We start from the raw sequence: 14,309 nt of genomic DNA on the forward strand, positions 1-14,309 counted from the left end.
ATATGGCATAAGAGAAATGCTACCCGGTTGCAGCAAGCTTCACTGCCATACTCCCAGGTTTATTCCACTGCCATGTCTAGCCTGCTACTTGAGTTCTTTGCTGTTACGGATTCTTAGCACTCCCCCAAATCTGTTGCTCGGCCAAACAGTGGTATCACCCTCTGCCTTCTTGTTAATATGGCAATTTTGAGGACATCGCAGCAGCAGGTATCAGAGTCATTATTCGGGACAGTGAAGGGCAGGTCATTGGGGCTTTGTTAGAAAAAATCAATCTGCCTCCATCAGTTGATGAAATCATATATTGATATGGAAGCTCTTGCCTGTCGAAGAGCTATAGCCTTTGCATCTGAAATAGGTCTGGTTTTTGAGGGCGATGCTGAGGTTATTATTAAGTCTCTAATTTCAAATGGGGTTTGTCTCGCCCATTTTGGTCACCTCATCGAAGATTCGCGGGTCGCTGCTTCAAGTTTGAGAACTGTTGCTTTTAATCATGTATGCAGGATTGGCAATTTAGTTACTGACAAGTTAGCAAAAAAATGCTAAATTTTTGTATGCACCTCAGAATTGGTTAGAGAATATCCCAGTTGATGACTCTCTTCTTGTAACGAAAGACAGAAGTTTTCTGTTTTCATAATAAAACTCCCTGTCAGATTTCTCAAAAAAAAAGAAAAAAGAAAAAAAACTTAGTAAGAGTTGCACATTTTTCTGACTATTGATTTATATTAGATTTAACGGTGAAAAAACACTCATGCTCAAGTCATTATTATTCTCTAAAAATTATTGATTTAAAAGCATTAACTCTTCTTATTAAAGGAAAAATATAGCATTAACTCTTTGCTTTTCACGTCATCATCTTCTTCCCCTCTCTCTCACATCTTCTTTTTGCTCTTGTTCAAACAAATCATAAGGGAGAAAGACATATGTTGGCTGTATCTGGAGGATAATTATTGAATACTTTAGGAGTATTATAAATGCGTACTCCTCTCTTCACATGAATTATGAGTCCTACCATGAATTTAATTAATGAAAACGACAATTATGTGAGAGGGGGAGTATATATTTATGATACACTGAGAATATTCAATAATTATGCTGTAGAGGTTATTTTGAAGCAAATAACACCTCAAAAGCACTAGCCTATTTTTCCATAAACCATGATGGATGGTTTGCGTATATTGATGGCAGAGAGCCAACCCAACCAAAATAACCAAGCCTAAATCATATTTAATGACCATTTATTTAAAAAAAAAAAAAAAACAAAGGTGCTGGTAGCGGCAAGAAAGCTACAACAACCGATGTTATGTTACATTGACCACCTGATTCCATTTAGTTAACAACTTCTACACACTTGAAAGCACAAAGAATTGAAATTAAGGTATCATTTATAACAGATGACATTATACCTTGAAATGTTTACCAAAAATTATACCTTGCATTAGCTTGCAACTGGCTTGCCAATTAAGCTTAGCTACAATAAGACAATAAGAATGCAAGAATCCTCTGCTACAATGGAAAAGCTCAAACATCAATTTACCATTGTCGTGAGAACCAAAGACTTTTAGCTGTATAAAAATCACATTATATTCTTCAATTAAAGCACATCGCACAGTGCCAATTCCAAGTTTCCAATCCAGTTTATGATTTTATTGGGGACAGCCAACGTAGAATGAGCATGCACCTTAAATTAATCTTAGGAGAAAAAAGACCAGATCCACAAATATTTATAGTGCATGCAGCCTAATCTAATGGCAGAGGTTTCTAATCTAAACAAAACTTTGCTGTTTAAGAAAGAAAAATACAAAAATAGATGAAAGCACTTATCAAAACAAAAGATAGAAAATGACGGCTAATAGAGCATTACTGGTGTTAGATTTTTCTCACCTAAGCTTCTATTTTGACTTGAAGATTAAACAAAGAAAAAATAATTCTAGAACAAAACATACACCACACATATAAATAATTGATGCAAACCCAAAGAAGAGGGGGAAAAACATCTTGAAGTATTGAGCATAGACAATGTAGATAATTGAATTGAGCAGGCAGACCATGACTGTACTACAGGAAGCAATATATATAATTTATAAACATGAAAAATGAACATTGTTCCTGCCATCCTTGTGCCTATGTTTACATTTCTGCATTTCCTGCCCAACCTCACCATCTCCCCTTCTTCTCTTTCCTCCTCCTCCTCTCCTCCTTCTTCCTTTCCTTCTAAGCCTCTACTCTTTCTTTGTTGAGCTTCAAAGTACAAAAGAAAAACAGTCATTTTGATATGAGCTAAACAAGTTGTAAACACAAATTTTTTCTCAATAGTAGAAAATCAAACAATTGAAAAGAAATATGGTTTGCAAATATAAATTTATATTGATGAATAATGAGTACAATCTCTATTTCAATTCTTTTACAAAAGAATATCCTTTTATTCTATCTTCATTTAACTGAAAGATGGGTTGAACGGTCTCCACAACAAATCTCTAACTTTGAGCTTATTAGAGATTTATTGTTCTTCAAGTCTTTGAATATAAAGACTTCTAGAGTGAAGTTCTTCGGGGCTTTAGAGACTTGATCCGTTGAGCTTTAAGGATTTGAGGTTTGTTGAAGTTTATGGAGGCCTTTTCAGCTTAATTCCAATAGAACTTCAAAGAACTTATTTGAATGTTCTTCATGTGTTCTTGAGGCAAAATTTCTCTAGAAATTTGACGTCTTAGAAAAAATTGTGTAAATGAGAAAAAATGTCCTCTATTTATAGTGATTTCAGAGGATGAGCTCCCCTTTGAATTGATATGCTTGAAAATATGTAGTAGGCTCCTGATTGGCCCAAATTTTGCTTAGGGATAATTATTTCTATTTATTTATTTTGATAAATATCACATGTTGATAAAGATAACAATCAACAACGATAAATAATTATCTCTATTTAATTTATTTATTTTAATAAAGATAATTATCCGTCAATTTTGAATAAAAAAAATTTATCTTTATTTTATTTTATTTATTTTAATAAAAATAATTATCCATAAACTTTGAATATTGGATTTATCTTTATCTTGTGAGCCAATTGACATGTGGCAAATTTCAATATGCCAATGTAATATCCATTTGGATGACACATGTCATCATTTGATTTAATTAATTTAATGACATATTAATCTAGAATTTGTCATTAAATTTTTGATGTGGCATTTTGTAATTGGCTCGATAATTTTTTGCCTCCTACACAAGTAGTCAAGTAAAAAATTATCAAGCAAATTCCTTGATTCCTAACTCCAAAGACGTAAGCCTTAGCGACATGTATTATCAACAGTTTCATAAATATTCCTTAATTTAAAAATAACAACATATGCTTCCTTTTTTGAGTACGCATTCCCTCTTAAACAATATTCATTATTTAGTTTTCTCCCTCTCACCTCTGAATGATATTTTTGCAGTCAACTATATAGTTTCCAAAAACTCTTTAAGCATAACCGTCTCCTGATTTAAGACTAGTTACTATTACTTCAAATTCAAGAAGATCAACTGTCCAACTTTTTGCCATTATTCATGCTATGAACAAAAAAGATATTAAAGCAAAGAGTTCATGGTAATATTTAAAATTGAGAATTCTATCTTTAATTGTTACATTATGCTGCTACTCTTAAAGTTTTGTTTAAGAGAATAAATTTGGTCCGGATGTGGTGTAAAAAGCCACTTTTAAGCCCTCCAATAATAATGTGCCGCGTTACATTTTTGCAAGGCTTACCAACAAGGCAACAACCATCTGCTTCAGCTCTCTCTCTAATCAGACCAGCCTATAGCCAATCTTCTCAAGCTCCCTCATCTCCAGTTGTTGGTCAAGCTCCACGACTCCTGCCACCCACAACCACTGTTAGCAGCTTAGAAACTTGCTTCTCTCTCTCACTAGCTCCCTTTCTCTCTGATTCACATGAGCCCACTTCAACAACCAAATGGCACCATAACACCAACCCATACAAGCTCACTTCAACAACCACTCCCTGAGTTGCCAACCCAGATAAAAACCCAACTCAAAAATAAAAGTTTTTTTTTAAAATCTTATCGCTGGAGTAGCTTTTTTTATATTTTTTTTAGATTTGGTTTTGTGGGTTTCGTTCTTTCTAAATTTTTTTCATGTAATTGGTGGTGAAATTCCACCACAGAAAGATTGATGGCTTTTGTTCTTACGGATTAAGAGATCGATATTGTCTTAGGTAGTGTCCACCTTGGGTTTGGAGGGTTGTCAGCGGCACCCCTGAAGGCTCCTCTGTGGTCCACTTCCTCCATCGCTAATTGTCCTCCACCTTCGATGGCCGTAACTGGAGATTCTCGATAGCATCTCTATTTAGGGAAGAAGTGTGGATTTGGTTTTCTGTATTGAAGAGGATTTGATTTAGTGTGGAAGTGCTTACTCTTTTATTTGCAAAAATATGACGTGTCACATCATTATTGGAGGGCGTAATAGTGGCCTTTTACGCTACATCCAGATTGAATTTATTCTCTTTGTTTAATTAGGGCCACTTACCCATGTTTTACCAGTGAAATTTTCTATAAATGTCACCTAGATTCTTATCAATTATTGTTCTTTTTTCTACTTACAACAAGTGAGGAGAGGGCATTCGAACCCGAATTTATTCTCTTTGTTTAATTAGGGCTACTTACCCATGTTTTACAAGTGAAATTTCCTATAAATGTCATCTAAATTCTTATCAGTTATTGTTCTTTTTTCTGCTTACAACAAGTGGGGAGAGGGCATTCAAACCCAAGTTCTCCCATGGGATTGATCTGATAGTGTCATTGAACCTCAACTCTGGTCTCTTTAATTACTCCATAAAGAATACATGTAATTACACACACAATATTATTATTATATTCTATCCTGCCACCACCTTATGCAAGACAAAAGCCACCACATAAAACAAAACAAAAAAAGAAAAAAAGAAATTTTTTGACAATGTCATCTTTTTTATGAAGTGCATGCATAAGAACATTGAATAAAGAATACCTGTATACTCAATCCTTAGAAAACCAGAACTCCCCAATTCGATGTGTAGAACGGGACGGACCATCGCTGTGTGTTTCGCTACTAGTACAAAGAATAATTATAAAAAATGAGAAGAATAATATATGGGCGTGGGTGGCATGGCTTAAGTGTTGAAAGGGATATAAAGAGAAAAGAGAAGAGAAAACCTACATAATCATGCAGTCCAGAAATTGTAAACAGGAATCCAATAAGTATTTCTGAACTGAAAGAATGGATGTATTACTCGCTTCACCATAGAGGTCAAATATGAGACAATTAAGATAATAATGAGGTCTGCGGTAGGAAAACAACAGAAGGCAGAATTTAAAATCAGCTAAGTGGAGAAAACCAGGACCGGTTGGAAGGAAATCTTCACCCTCAATTAAAATCGATCTAATATTGACCTTTCTCCGAGTCCACCCTCTCGAATATGCATTATAAAAGAAAGAGATATCACATCATAAGCAATGTAATGACCCTTCCCATTAGAATCTCCTTCTTCAAGTACCGGCGGCCCATTTATTATGATCTGATCCTTGCCTTTAAAACTCGAGTGTGCGAAAATGACATCCATATCGATCTTGCTATAAGTTGGGGGATTTGGCAAGGTCTCCCAGGTACGCAGTTTGGGGTCATAAAACTCCATCCAGCCAGAGAAAGTATCTTTGGGTTGCAACCAACCCAAACCGCCAAAAACATATAGCTTACCATCAACAACAATGGTCTGAGGGTTTTGTCTACGATATTTCATGGACGGAGCACGCTCCCAACCCTTGCCGGGACATTTAAGGTCGAGCATCCAGACTTCGGTAGTGGGGATAGAGCTGACTATATTGAGAGGGCTGTCAGGTGAGAGCGTGTAATTTTCGTAGACATCTGGAATAGTTGAAGCTGAGAAATCAGGGTCAGGGCCACCGACTGAATACAGATGGTCGTCTAACACAGCGTAGTAGCGAGACGGGTAAGGCCCCGGCGGCCTGTCTTCGGCGACTTTGGAAACCGGACTGATCTTTTTTGGGGTGAAGCTAGAGCTGCAGCTGCTGCTGTTGTTGTTGGTGGTGATTTTCTTTTTCTTTACTCCCTTAATATGGTTCAGTATAGAAGGAGGAGGAGGTGGACGTGGACGTTTAATCATGTATGCAGGATTGGCAATTCAGTTACTGACAAGTTAGCAAAAAAAAATGCTAAAATTTTGTATGCACCTCAGTATTGGTTAGAGGATATCCCAGTTGATGTCTCTCTTCTTGTAACGAAAGATAGAAGTTTTCTGTTTTCATAATAAAACTCCCTGTCAGATTTCTCAAAAAAAAGAAAAAAGAAAAAAGAAAAAAGAAAAAAACTTAGTAAGAGTTGTACATTTTTCTGACCATTGATTTATATTAGATTTAACGGTGAAAAAACACTCATACTCAAGTCATTATTGTTCTCTAAAAATTAGTGATTTAAAAGCATTAACTTTTTTTTATTAGAACATTCTTATCAAGAATGCTAAATGCTATAAATGCTATTTTTTAGCATATGAAACCTAAAAGACCCACTCTATTAAAGCTTGTATATGCTATAAAATTTGCAATCTTGCTAAAGTGCACTCTCATTTTTGAGAGCGCACTGTAACAAGATTGTACAATATTTTATTAATTTATTTATTCTCTCTCCAGCTCTCTGTCTCTCTGTCTCCTACATTTCTCGCCTTCTGATTTCTCTTGTTCTCTCTCCGTCTCCCGCATCTCTCTCATTTCTTCACTCCCTCTCTCTCTCTCTCTCTCTCCCTCCCTCCCACAACAAGATCGTATGTTTGAGATCGGCTTGGTGGCGCAGAGAACAGCGTGATGGCGTGAGATCGGCATGGAGGAGATCGACGTGGAGACCAATGTGGAATCGGCGTGTTGTGTGTTTTCTTGTGGTTGTTGTGGCCAGTGTCTTGTGGTTCTTGTCGTGGTGGTTTCTTGGTGGTTCTTGTTGTGATCGAAGTTGTGGCTGTAATGTTTGGTAGGTGTTTGGTCCATCTGGGTATGGGTCGTGGTTTTTATTCGAGTTTTCGTTTGGGTTTGATTCTCGTCGTGGCTGTAGTGTTTGGCCGTGGGTGTGGTTTTGGTGATGGGTTTTTGACCATTGATGGTGATAGGTCATGGGTTTGGTTGAGTTAAGTTGGGTATGGGTGGTGGTGGGTTTTAGTTGGGGTTGAGAACGGGGTGGATGGGTGGTGGTGGGTTTTGGTTGGGGTTGAGATTGGGGTGGTGGGATTTGTGGTGGCTATTGGTATTGGGGTGAGGCTGGGCTGCAGTGGTGGCTGGCAGTGGCTAGCCATGGGTGTGGGTGTGGGTGTGGGTGTGACTAGAGTTGCTTGGACTGAGAAGAATAGCTGTGGAGTTGCTTGGACTGGGTGTGGTCGTGGTTAGAGGTGATGAGCTTGAAAAGCTCAGGCCATGGAGGTTTTTAGAGCAAATATCAAAGAGAGGGAGAAGCTTCTAGACCAGGTTGAGAAAGATGGAGAGACGGTGGGAGAGAGAGATAGAGGGAGAGTGAGGAAAAAAATGAATAAAAATATTAAAGAAAGAATATTTAAATGAAATTGTAAAAAAAATAAATAGAATATTTGATGTTTGGTATATTATAAAATGAGGTGTTAAAATTGTAAAAATAGTATTTTGAGATTGTAAATGTTAAAATTTTTACAATTGTTGATGAGAATGCTCTTAAAGAAAAAATATAGCATTAACTTTGCTTTTCACGTCATCATCTTCTTCCCCCCTCTCTCTCTCCCATCGTCTTCTTGGTCTTGTTCAAACAAATCATAAGGGAGCAAGACATATGTTGGCTATACATGGAGGAAAATTATTGAATATTTCGGGAGTACAATAAATGCGTACTCCCCCCTTTTACATGAATTGTGGGTTCTACCATGAATTGAATTAATGAAATTCACAATTATTGTGAGATGGGGGAGTATACATTTATGATACTCAGAGAGTATTTAATAATTATGCTATAGAGGTTATTTTGAAGCAAATAACACCTCAAAAGCACTAGCCTATTTTTCCATAATCCATGATGGATGGTTTGCGTATATTGATGGCAGAGAGCTTAGCCAGTCCAACCAAAATAACGAAGCCTAAATCATATTTAATGACCATTTATAAAAAAAAAAACAAAAAAACAAAAAAACAAAGGTGCTGGCAGCTGCAAGAAAGCTTCAACAACCAATGTTACATTGACCACCTGATTCCATTTAGTTAACAACTTCTACACACTTGAAAGCACAAAGAATTGAAATTAAGGTATCATTTATAACAGATGAAATTATACCTTGCATTAGCTTGCAACTGGCTTGCCAATTAAGCTTCAATAAGGCAATAAGAATGCAAAAATCCTCTGCTACAATGAAAAAGCTCAAGCATCAATCTACCATTGTAGTGAGAACCAAAGAATTTTAGCTGTATAAAAATCACATTATATTCTTCAATTAAAGCACATCGCACAGTGCCAATTCCAAGTTTCCAATCCAGTTTATGATTTTATTGGCGACAGCCAACGTAGAATGAGCTTGAACCTTAAATTAATCTCAGGAGAAAAAAGACCAGATCCACAAATATTTATAGTGCATGCAGCCTAATCTAATGGCAGAGGTTTCTAATCTAAACAAAACTTTGCTGTTTAAGAAAGAAAAATACAAAAATAGATGAAGGCACTTATCAAAACAAAAGATAGAAAATGACGGCTATTAGAATATTACTGGTGTAAGATTTTTCTCACCCAAGCTTTCTATTTTCACTTGAAGATTAAACAAAGAAAAAATAATTCTAGAATAAAACATACATCACACATATATATAAATTGATACAAACCCAAAGAAGAGGGGGAAAAACATCTTGAAGTATTGAGCATAGACAATGTAGATAATTGAATTGAGCAGGCAGACCATGACTGTACTACAGGAAGCAATATATATAATTTATAAACATGAAAATTGAACATTGTTCCTGCCATCATTGTGCCTATGTTTATATTTCTGCATTTCCTGCCCAACCTCACCATCTCCCCTTCTTCTCTTTCCTCATCCTCCTCCTCTTCTCGTTCTTCCTTTCCTTCTAAGCCTCTACTCTTTCTCCGTTGAGCTTCAGAGTATAAAAGAAAAATAGTCATTTTGGGATGAGCTAAACAAGTAGTCAAGAAAAAAAAGCATTATCAAGCAAATTCCTTGAGTCCCTAACTCCAAAAATGTAAGCCTTAGCAACATGTATTATCAACAGTTTCATAAATATTCCTTAATTTAAAGATAACAACATATGCTTCCTTTTCTAAGTATGCATTCCCTCTTAAATAGTATTCATTATTCAGTTTTCTTCTTATCACCTTTGAATGATATTTCTGCAGTCAACTAAATAGTTTCCAAAAACTTAAATCGTCTCCTGATTTAGGACTAGTTACTATTGCTTCAAATTCAAGAAGATCAACTGTCCAACTTTCTCCCATTATTCATGCTGAACAAAAAAGATATTAAAGCAAAGAGTTCATGGTAATATTTAAAATTGAGAATTCTATCTTTAATTGTTACATTATGCTACTACTCTAAAAGTTTTGTCTAATTAAGGCCGCTCACCCACGTTTTACCATTGAAATTTCCTATAAATATCACCTAGATTCTCATCAGTTATTGTTCTTTTTTCTGCTTACAACAAGTGAGGAGGGGGCATTCGAACCCAACTTCTCCCATGTGAATGATCCGATAGTCTTATTGAACTACAAGACTCTGGTCTCATTAATTACTCCATAAAGAATAAATACAATTACACACACAATATTATTATTATATTCTATCATGCCACCTCCTTATGCAAGACAAAAGCCACATAAAAAAAAAAAAAATTGACAATGTCATCTTTTTTATGAAGTGCATGCATAAGAACATTGAAGAAAGCCAACAATTTTACAATGAAGAACATTAGATGGGATAGGCCAAGAAATGATTGGAGAGAAAGCTAAACACGGATGGGTCCTCCTTAGGCAACCCGGGATTAGCTGGTGGAGGAGGTGTGATCAGAGATGAGTCCGGTAATTGGGTGGTAGGTTTTTCAAAAAGGATTGGTGTTACTTCGAGCTTCAAAGTGGAGTTATGGGCGTTAAGGGATGGCCTAACCATCTGTGTGAACAAAAACTTTCGAGCCATTGAAGTAGAGCTGGATGCAAAAGCCATAATAGAGGTTCTTAAAAATCCCAATCAGACAAATCCCATCATTCCCCCCCCCCCTTCTGGATGACTGCAAGCAACTGGCATCTTAGATCCTGCGGATTTGATTCAGCCATTGCTACCGTGAATCTAATAGATGTGCTGACTGCCTCGCAAGAAAGGGTGTGAAACAAAATGAAGATTTCTACATTTTTGATCATCCTCCTGTGGAGTAACTCCCTGCTCTCAACTAAGGGCAGAGCCACCTTAAATTTTTTTAAAACCTCTCTAATTATAAGTAAAACTAGGCTACAATCATTTTGAGTTAAGAGCTGGCCCCCACAAGATTAAAAGATTGCCCCCCCCCCCCTTCCAACGCATCACTCATAAAATTCTCCCCACCCCAAATCCCAATTGTGCAATCATAAAAATTAACTCCTCTTGTCTTTCCCATTCTTCTCTAAAGCATGATAGCCACATCCATATTTTTTTAGATTTAGTTATTCAATTTTTGTGAAAGGATAATACTGAGGTTTAGTACATTAGATTACCTGATTAAACTCATACCTATTGAATTTAATTGTCCTTAAAAATAATATCATTGTTTTTATTTTATTGGACATGTTAAATATGTGCTTGAATTTAATTGAAAAACCTAATGTATTACACTTAGGACATTGTACTTAAGTTTTACACTTTTTCAAAACTATTATAATATCTCCTTCCACTTTACAATTTCACAAAAGACTCTCCTCATCACTTGGTGCCCTCTCTTCTGTTTCTCTTCATTAATTCTTCCATAGATGCTCTCACGTAATCACATTTTCATTAGTTTCTCCCTCTTCTTTAACAAAGAGTTTTCTTATTTAAAGCTAAGCAAATATTGAAAAATACCAACTTCTTCTTTTTCTTCTTCTTCTTTAGTAGTTTTGTTGTATACTTTTATTTGATTTCTATGAATGTTATGGACTTGCTTTTCAAAAAAATAGGAGAAACTCAAGAGAAAAAAAAGATTTAAATTGCTTAATTGGTCGATTAACTTGTTAGTATTTTGATTTTTGAGTGCTCTAGAATTATACCGACAAAATTTTTTTATCAATAAGCTTGTGTTATAGATATACTGTACTTTGAGTTTTTCATTGAATCAAAACGATAGTTTTACCTTGGCCTTCCAAGCAAAAATTTTTGGCTACGCCCCTCCTCTCAACCATGACCTGTCCTGGGCTTTATTTAAGTAGGCGCTGTCCTGCTGATCTTTTGCTTGTGTAGTTTCTTTATATTTTTTCTCCCTTTTATCAAAAAAAAAAAAAAAAAGAATAAGAACATTGAATAAAGAATGCCTGTATACTCAATCCTAAGAAAAACGGAACTCCCCAATTCGAAATGTAGAACGGGATGGACCATTGCTGTGTGTTTTGCCATTAATTTGTACAAAAATTAATTATAAAAAAATGAGAAGAATAATATATGGGCGTGTGTGGCATGGCATAAGAGATGAAAGGGATATAAAGAGAAAAGAGAAAACCTACATAATCATGCAGTCCAGAAATTGTAAACAGGAATCCAATAAGTATTTCTGAACTGAAAGAATGGATGTATTACTCGCTTCACCATAGAGGTCAAATATGAGACAATTAAGATAATAATGAGGTCTGCGGTAGGAAAACAACAGAAGGCAGAATTTAAAATCAGCTAAGTGGAGAAAACCAGGACCGGTTGGAAGGAAATCTTCACCCTCAATTAAAATCGATCTAATATTGACCTTTCTCCGAGTCCACCCTCTCGAATATGCATTATATCCGTAGATATATATCATATCCGTGTCCTCAGTTAGGAGGGTAGTCCAATAAAGAGTAGTAGAAACAACTTGAGCTCTTTTACACTGAACTTCTTCTGCCCATGAAAGGTGAGCCTCATGAAACATATGATTCCAAGAACGAGACATCACATCATAAGCAATGTAATGACCCTTCCCATTAGAATCTCCTTCTTCAAGTACCGGCGGCCCATTTATTATGATCTGATCCTCGCCTTTAAAATTCGAGTGTGCGAAAATGACATCCATATCGATCTTGCTATAAGTTGGGGGATTTGGCAAGGTCTCCCAGGTACGCAGTTTGGGGTCATAAACCTCCATCCAGCCAGAGAAAGTATCTTTGGGTTGCAACCAACCCAAACCGCCAAAAACATATAGCTTACCATCAGGAAGGAAATCTTCACCCTCAATTAAAATCGATCTAATATTGACCTTTCTCCGAGTCCACCCTCTCGAATATGCATTATATCCGTAGATATATATCATATCCGTGTCCTCAGTTAGGAGGGTAGTCCAATAAAGAGTAGTAGAAACAACTTGAGCTCTTTTACACTGAACTTCTTCTGCCCATGAAAGGTGAGCCTCATGAAACATATGATTCCAAGAACGAGACATCACATCATAAGCAATGTAATGACCCTTCCCATTAGAATCTCCTTCTTCAAGTACCGGCGGCCCATTTATTATGATCTGATCCTCGCCTTTAAAATTCGAGTGTGCGAAAATGACATCCATATCGATCTTGCTATAAGTTGGGGGATTTGGCAAGGTCTCCCAGGTACGCAGTTTGGGGTCATAAACCTCCATCCAGCCAGAGAAAGTATCTTTGGGTTGCAACCAACCCAAACCGCCAAAAACATATAGCTTACCATCGACAACAATGGTCTGAGGGTTTTGTCTACGATATTTCATGGACGGAGCACGCTCCCAAACCTTGCCGGGACATTTAAGGTCTAGCATCCAGACTTCGGTAGTGGGGATAGAGCTGACTATATTGAGAGGGCTGTCAGGTGAGAGTGTGTAATTTTCGTACACATCTGTAATAGTTGAAGCTGAGAAATCAGGGTCACGGCCACCGACTGAATACAGATGGTCGTCTAACACAGCGTAGTAGCGAGAGGGATAAGGTCCCGGCGGCCCGTCTTCGGCGACTTTGGAAACCGGACTGATCTTCTTTGGGGTGAAACTAGAGCTGCAGCTGCTGCTGTTGTTGTTGGTGGTGATTTTCTTTTTCTTCACTCCCTTAATATGGTTCAGTATAGAAGAAGGAGGAGGAGGTGGACGTGGACGTTGATCAATAAAGTATAGAAGAGGTGGACAGGCTTCGGGGTCTGGGATCTTGATCGTAAAAACCATTGCTTCATCCAACTCGCTTGTTGTGCAGAAAGCGACGTCAAACTCACCGTCAACAACATCTACCTTCCCCCAACTTTTCAGCAGCTCCTCCTCCACCTCCCACTCAGCCTCCGCCTCTATAGGATTTGGTTTCGATTTACAAACCAAAACAGTCTGAGCCGCACTAGTATTGGGTTTCGATTGAAAAGGCAGAGACTCCATTGAGACAAAACAAAAGAGACGGCTAAGAGTTTGGATTAGAGAGATTGAAAGACCCTCAACCCACAGGCCACAGCCCAGCAATCAAATCTGAATAGACCCACAACCCACCACTAACACCGATAACTCACCACCACCACCACCAAGCAACACCAGAAATCAACCACAAATGAAGAGATTGGAGTTTGATCGGAGCGAAAATGAGTTTGAGGCAAGTATTTGGATGAACAACGAAAAGATGGAGATCTCAAAACGGGAAAGATGGAGGTTAGCCACCACGATCCGCCGCCACCGTCACCGCCACAACCTCAGCCACCACAATCCACCACCACTACCATCCACGGTCACCATAAACAACACCATCGGAGAGAGAGCAGAGTAGTTGTTTGTGAGAATATAGAGGAAGGAAGATAGAGAAGAAAGGTATCTGTGAGAAGAGAGAATCGATTTTTTTTTTTTCTTTTTGAGAAAGAGAGAATCGATTTTAATCAGAGAAGAGAGAGAAAAGAAAGAATAAGAGAAGAAAAGAAACTAAGAGCAAAACCCCTCCCTTCGTGAAGAAGAAAAGAAAGAATAAGAGAAGAAAGGAAACTAAGAGCAAAAGTGAACAAGAATAAGAAGAAGAAAAGAAACTAAGAGCAAAACCCCTCCCTTCGTGAAGAAGAAAAGAAAAGAAAGAAAGAAGAAAAAAGCATCAGACTTTAGCACGTTGGAATATAAAAAGTGAACAAGCCCTCCCTTCGTGAAGAAGAAAGCAT

The 14,309-nt window shown here is 37.1% G+C and overlaps 1 long non-coding RNA gene and 1 other non-coding gene across 2 annotated transcripts; both read right to left on the bottom strand.

Moving 5' to 3' along the window:
* Positions 1-1,982: 1,982 nt before the first annotated feature.
* LOC136066803 (uncharacterized) lies at positions 1,983-5,448 on the bottom strand. The gene is made up of 3 exons (XR_010628282.1): positions 5,186-5,448; positions 4,997-5,077; positions 1,983-2,238 (listed from the first exon to the last, which is right to left on the bottom strand). It is a non-coding gene; the product is annotated as an uncharacterized LOC136066803 (long non-coding RNA).
* Positions 5,449-5,473: 25 nt separating this feature from the next.
* On the bottom strand, positions 5,474-12,379 carry LOC112009762 (uncharacterized). Its single transcript, XR_010628283.1, has 4 exons — positions 11,711-12,379; positions 11,344-11,470; positions 8,321-9,129; positions 5,474-6,281 (listed from the first exon to the last, which is right to left on the bottom strand). It is a non-coding gene; the product is annotated as an uncharacterized LOC112009762 (transcript).
* Between the last annotated feature and the right edge of the window lie 1,930 nt (positions 12,380-14,309).

This window comes from Quercus suber, unplaced genomic scaffold (assembly GCF_002906115.3).
Source record: "Quercus suber isolate HL8 unplaced genomic scaffold, Cork oak 2.0 scaffold_5, whole genome shotgun sequence".
Lineage (NCBI taxonomy): Eukaryota > Viridiplantae > Streptophyta > Magnoliopsida > Fagales > Fagaceae > Quercus > Quercus suber.